Source organism: Sceloporus occidentalis, unplaced genomic scaffold (assembly GCF_023333645.1).
Source record: "Sceloporus occidentalis isolate IW3139 unplaced genomic scaffold, rSceOcc1.0.p SCAF_94, whole genome shotgun sequence".
Classification (NCBI taxonomy): Eukaryota; Metazoa; Chordata; class Lepidosauria; order Squamata; family Phrynosomatidae; genus Sceloporus; species Sceloporus occidentalis.
This window is the reverse complement of record NW_028317074.1, coordinates 1,551,580-1,557,500: the sequence shown is the minus strand read 5'-3', so window position 1 is coordinate 1,557,500 and position 5,921 is coordinate 1,551,580.

Here is a 5,921-nt window from a genome sequence, read left to right as displayed (position 1 = left end):
CTCTCTCTCCCCCAGTGTCGCACATCCGGCAGTAATGTCACTGACCCGGATGTGGTTCAGTCCCCCAAGGCTAATGACACACCAAGTTGTTACAGGAGATCGGGCAGCAGAAAGCCAGCGACGCTGGCTTCTGCTGCCAGGGGGGGGTCCAGGCTGTCAAACGACAGCCTGTTCTCCCGTGCAGCGGCAGGGATGTGTTCCTGACGCTGCACGAAAGGCTAGACGTCCCGGTACGTCTATAGGGGATTGAAGGGGTTAAGAATGCAAAATGCTAAATTACACTTGTTTTTCACTTTCTTACAGCTGCACTATATGCCCACGCAATACAGATCATTAGTTATTTATTCATTGTTTTAAAATATTCTAGGTCACATTCTAGGATTTATGCATTTTGGGAATATTATTCATACAGATGGTTCTATGTTAAAGATTTTTGTTGTTACAGTCAAAATAGTAATAATGTGTTGGATTATTGCTAATAATGTAAGATATTGTGTAAAATCTATGTTAGCTTTCATGAGATATATGGTTTGTTGCCTGTTCTTTAATTCCAGTTAATCTATTATGTCTAATTTGAAGTGTTACAGTGAAGAATACTCCATTGGTATGCTAACAAATTGTTTTTATATTATGTTTACATGTTTAGATATTCTTTTATAATATACTGATTTGTGGAAATGACACTGTATTTTGTACACCAAGGTATCTATTCACAAAGCATACAATATCAAGTGAACTGTATGAAAATTTTAAAAGTAAGGCAAAAATGTCCGTTAATAAAAAATTTTACTTTGCTACTTCAACCTTAATTTTTTTATTCAATAGCTGTGCCCTGAAAAAGCTAATAAATTCTCTAGTCTGTGAATAAACCCACAATTTTGTGACATGTTGATTTATTCTTTTAATTACTTCCCCGCCCTCCACAAATGTCTCGGCAACTTTCATTGTTGCCTTACTTTTGAATTATTCTTAATCTACATTCAAATTAAAATGTATCAAGGTGTCTTTGTAAATTTGTACTGTTGCAAGTGACACATAGTGCAGAAAGTGCGTATCAAGTGTATCCTGTAAGTAGGATCCATATATATACTAATCTAATTCATTATGAGTTTGGAGATCTCATAGGATCTCACATGTTTGACTAGTGTAGCATTGCTGTGTTACAACCATTTTTCTTTGTATTGCATTGCATGTGCTTTATTTTTCCATTTAACACAGCAACACACATCACCCTCAGCCACTCAGATACTATATTCTGCATCACTAGGACTATGGACTCTAGGACCCGACAGTGGTGGGCAGAAGGGGTTTTGGACTAGGCAGCTCCTGAGGTGGAAGTCTGGTGACCCAAATCCATCAGTAGGGTGAGAGGAAGACATATCTATAGCCTAGATATCCAGATAGGTGAAGGCACTGCCACATGTATGCCAATCTCCCCCTAGCCAAGCCATGGAGGAGATTAGCAAGGGTAAGTATGACCAAGATAGAGGTCAATAGAAATAAGCTTATTGTCACTTCAGGTTCCATGATACCCCCTTCCATGGCACCACATGAACAATTATGCTTTCAAGTGGAACTGTCTCTATTATAGTGGTTACCATAACTAAACAATTTATTTCAAAGTATCAATAACTTTTGTTTTGCAATGAGTTGTTTTGGATAAATGTAGTTAAAGAAGGGATTTTGCTACACATTGAAAGCAGCTATTTGTGACTAAAGGTGGCAAATTCCTGATGTTATATATCCTTCTCTACATCATGTTTAGAAGTTCCACCCAAAGCAACTGGCTGCAGCCAAAGAAGACACTTACTTAACAAACACTGAGAAATAACTTGATGGAGAAAACTAATCATCAGCAACATGTGAACAGGATTTTCTGATGGCTGAAGAACACGCATGAGTGGAATTCTTGTCTGTGCTTGTCCCACCTGGTGCTCTATTTAGCAGATAGCACCCCTCCTGGATGCAGCCAGGCCTTTTTCTAATATTTCCTCCGCAATGTCCTTACATCTTATCTATAGAGCACTAGCAAATTTCATAAATATATTACAAAATAAAAGAAAACCAAATTACCAATAATATTACAATCAATTAAAAGGTTGAAAAGGGGTGCAAATATGTAGAAAAAGAAACTACCACTATAAACCACCAATTTGTGTGATTGCATTTATCTTGATTTGTCTTTTTTTTTTAACCTAAACCAACATGTCACAATTTAACTTTCAGTGCAGACACAACCATGCAAAACATCATAAAGCTCTAATAGTTCTAACTCGGGCCTGCAGCTTATAGCCGTGGCGCCCGTACACTGTGCATGGTGGCACAGACAGGCTGCTTCAGAGGTAGCACAGGTGGGCTGCTTCAGGGGCAGTGGTGTCACAGGCAGGGTGTTTCAGGGGCAGAGGTGGCACAGACAGGTTGCTTCAGGGGCAGTGGTGGCACAGGCAGGGTGTTTCAGGGGCAGAGGTGGCACAGGCAGGTTGCTTCAGAGGCAGAGGTGGCACAGGCAGGGTGTTTCAGGGGCAGAGGTGGCACAGACAGGTTGCTTCAGGGGCAGTGGTGGCACAGGCAGGGTGTTTCAGGGGCAGAGGTGGCACAGGCAGGTTGCTTCAGAGGCAGAGGTGGCACAGGCAGGGTGTTTCAGGGGCAGAGGTGGCACAGGTGGGTTGCTTCAGAGGCAGAGGTGGCACAGGCATGGTGTTTCAGGGGCAGAGGCGCCACAGGCTGTTTAAGGGGCAGCAGTGGCATGAGGAGGCTGTTTTAGGAGCAGAGGCCTACCACGTCAATGTCTAGCTTAGCAGTATAGTGATGGGGGTTATGTTGTACCATATCTGTTCGGTAAATATTATTTATTTAAACTTATTTAATTTAGTTCTAAATTAATAATTCATTTTTTTCAGAGTCTCCAGTTTTTTCCATTTGACATACAGTTTACAAATTTGTGAAATAAATATTCTTGCTAAGATATTTTTGTGTGTGGGGGGGTTCCAAATACAGGATCTGCCCTGGGAGTCAGATAGTCCAGGTACGCCCCTGCATGATACACTAATTCCCTATAGGTTCCAATAGTAACTAAAATGAAATAATTTGCTCAAAAGCTTCTGTAAACTTAAGTGGATGTTAGACTCGTTCAAATGGAGCAAAAACGATTTGGACAATTTTTTTTTTCCATTTTTGGCAAATGTCTGGCAGGAAAGCCCTGAAATGACGACTCCTAAATACCTTTTTGTCACTCCTGCAGGGATCCTATTCTTTAATGGAAACGGCCTATGGAAAATGTTTAAAAGCGTAGGGTGCAGTCACACATGCTAAATGATATCGGTCAGAGTCCAGTCCTTTTTTTTTCTTCCTTTTGAATGTTCTGATATTATGATTTTTTTAAACTATTGAAAATCTCTCTATTACCGGTATATGTGTCATTATAAAATGTATTGTACTTTAGTCTATCATGTGAGTAGATGGTGCTTAGCAGGACCTCGCTACAAAACATATAGGATTGCTTCACTAAATGGACTGACTATCCTCCATACATGTTTTCTATTAAAATATAATTTGCCATCGTAGGCAAAAAAAGTCTCTTTTTTAACAGTTTCCATGTTGACCTGGTCCATAGGGACAAACTAACCTGCAAGGATATGTTAGTACCAAGACTCTCTATATTCAAGGCTTTTGTATTTTATTTCATTAAAGCACTAGCATGATCCATTGGACAGATTTATCCGGAGTTGGTTTAAAGACATTTTTGTATATTTCAAGCTGCTGTGATGTCGTCTTTGCTGAAAGGAACTATTTTGTAATTAAAGGCAGCATAAAAAAAATAGTGAAATGCTGAAATAGTATGCTGAATGCCACACCTTTACCACAAATAATTATTTAATGGTGTAAAATTTATTTATTATCAGGGTAAGGCTGGCACCATCTGGTCCTGGGGCAGGTAAAGCTTAGTGTCCCATTATTAACTAATGTGCACACTAACACATACATACATACTCACACTAAAACATTCTCACTCTATCTCACTGGGTTGTGAAAGGGTGTGATAGAGTAAGGTGTAGGACCTTACTCTATCACACCCTTTCAAAACCCACTCCTCATCCTATCACACATTCTATCACACATTGTATCTCATACTTAGCTCTATCACACCCTTTCAAAACCCACTCCTCATCCTAGCACACATTCTATCACACATTGTATCTCATACTTAGCTCTATCACACCCTTACCTTGTCTGGTGCGTTACTATCAGGGGGTCATGTAACGGCTCCTACTGCCACCATTGTGAGGAGAAGTATCTAAATCAGCCTGGGGGCAGCCTGTCCCTCTATAATTTTTGCCAGGAATCACGTGGTACAAAAGCAGGCACTGGTAGATCATTGTCATATAAACCAAAAAGGCGTCTTCAAATTTACTATTGTTTTTTTAGGAGATTAAGCAAATAAAAAAAGAATAAAATGACAGATATGGTTTATATGCAAAAGCAGCTTTCAGCAACAGATTTTTATATGCTCATTATTACATCAAGCAAAATGCCTCGTTGTCGTTCATGTTTTAGGTAAAGTAAATGAGGGATTTACCTAGAAGAACACAGCAGTTTGTCCATAACAAACGTCCTTCCAGGACATTATTCAAAGGTTGTTGACGGTAACCGTTTGTGCCTGCTAACAGTGCATAATAGTAACAAACAGTGAGAGGTTATCCTCAAACAGCTCAGTGCCTTTAAAAGTCCAACCATTGTGTTAGCTGGTTAAGTAAAGACACCTGTGTTGCCATTGGAACATTTGTTAACACGAACATACTGTTAATGTGTCCACTGGGTAGAAAATTGTTTTAAGAAGTCAAGCATGGGTGAATCTATTATGCTCAAACACCATTTTCGAAACCATGTTTATTAGTGTTTTTATTACCATTAAGTAAGTTGTGCGTATTAGCAAACAGGAAGACTACAAGTTTACAACCGAATGTCTCCTTGATTCAAGATTCAATTGTCATTGTAATATTGAATGAGTTTTGTTGAGAAAAACAGTAAAGAGTGTGAAAATAGTTGAAGGGCAGAATAAACATTGCACACTATTAAAAAACATCACTTTGACGGTGAGATTCACAGGCACAAGCCAGCAAGAGTTATCTCCAAGCAGTTAGTTGACACATTTTGTGTACACAAAAGAGTGAATCACATAAAAAAAAGAATGATGGTAAAATTCTCAAAGTTTAAAAAATATGGGGCAATAAAACATTTTACGATAGTGGTTTATGTGCCACAAAATGGAATATGTAAATAGTCCAATAGCGCAGACAATTATGACCATTTTATTAGTTTAAAATGTCACGAAATGAAAATTCTGGACTGAAACTGGAAATTCAGGATGCATTGAATACCAAACATACGAACATAGCGGCGGCAAAATGTATACGAAGACACACAACACAAAGAATCTTTGTGTTCGTCTTCGCCTTCCTTCACTAATCTCCCTGGTCCCTTTCCCATCTAGCCTACCTAATCTATGCAGCATCGCAGGGGTTAACGGGAGCGGAAATCTGTGGGTTCACAGTCAGGAGTTAAAGGGCCACGCGAGCAACTCTATTGGTCGCCAGCAGAGGCCTCCTCTGGCATCAACCAATTGATGCTAGAAGAGGCCCCTGCCGGCGACCAATAAAGTTGTTCTTATGGCCCTTTAACCCCTGACCATGGTCTCCCCACTCCAAGAGTTAAAGGTCTGTACGAGCGACTCTATTGGTCGTTCGCACTGACCTTTAACTCTTGGAGCGGGGAGACCAGTGGTCTCCCCCGGCCAAGTTGCGTTACCAGGTTTTTAAAAGTCTGTACGAGCGATGCTATTGGTTGCCAGCAGGGGGCTTGTTTGCCATCAACCAACTCAGACCTTGAACTCTTTGAGCGGGGAGACCAATGGTCTTCTCAGG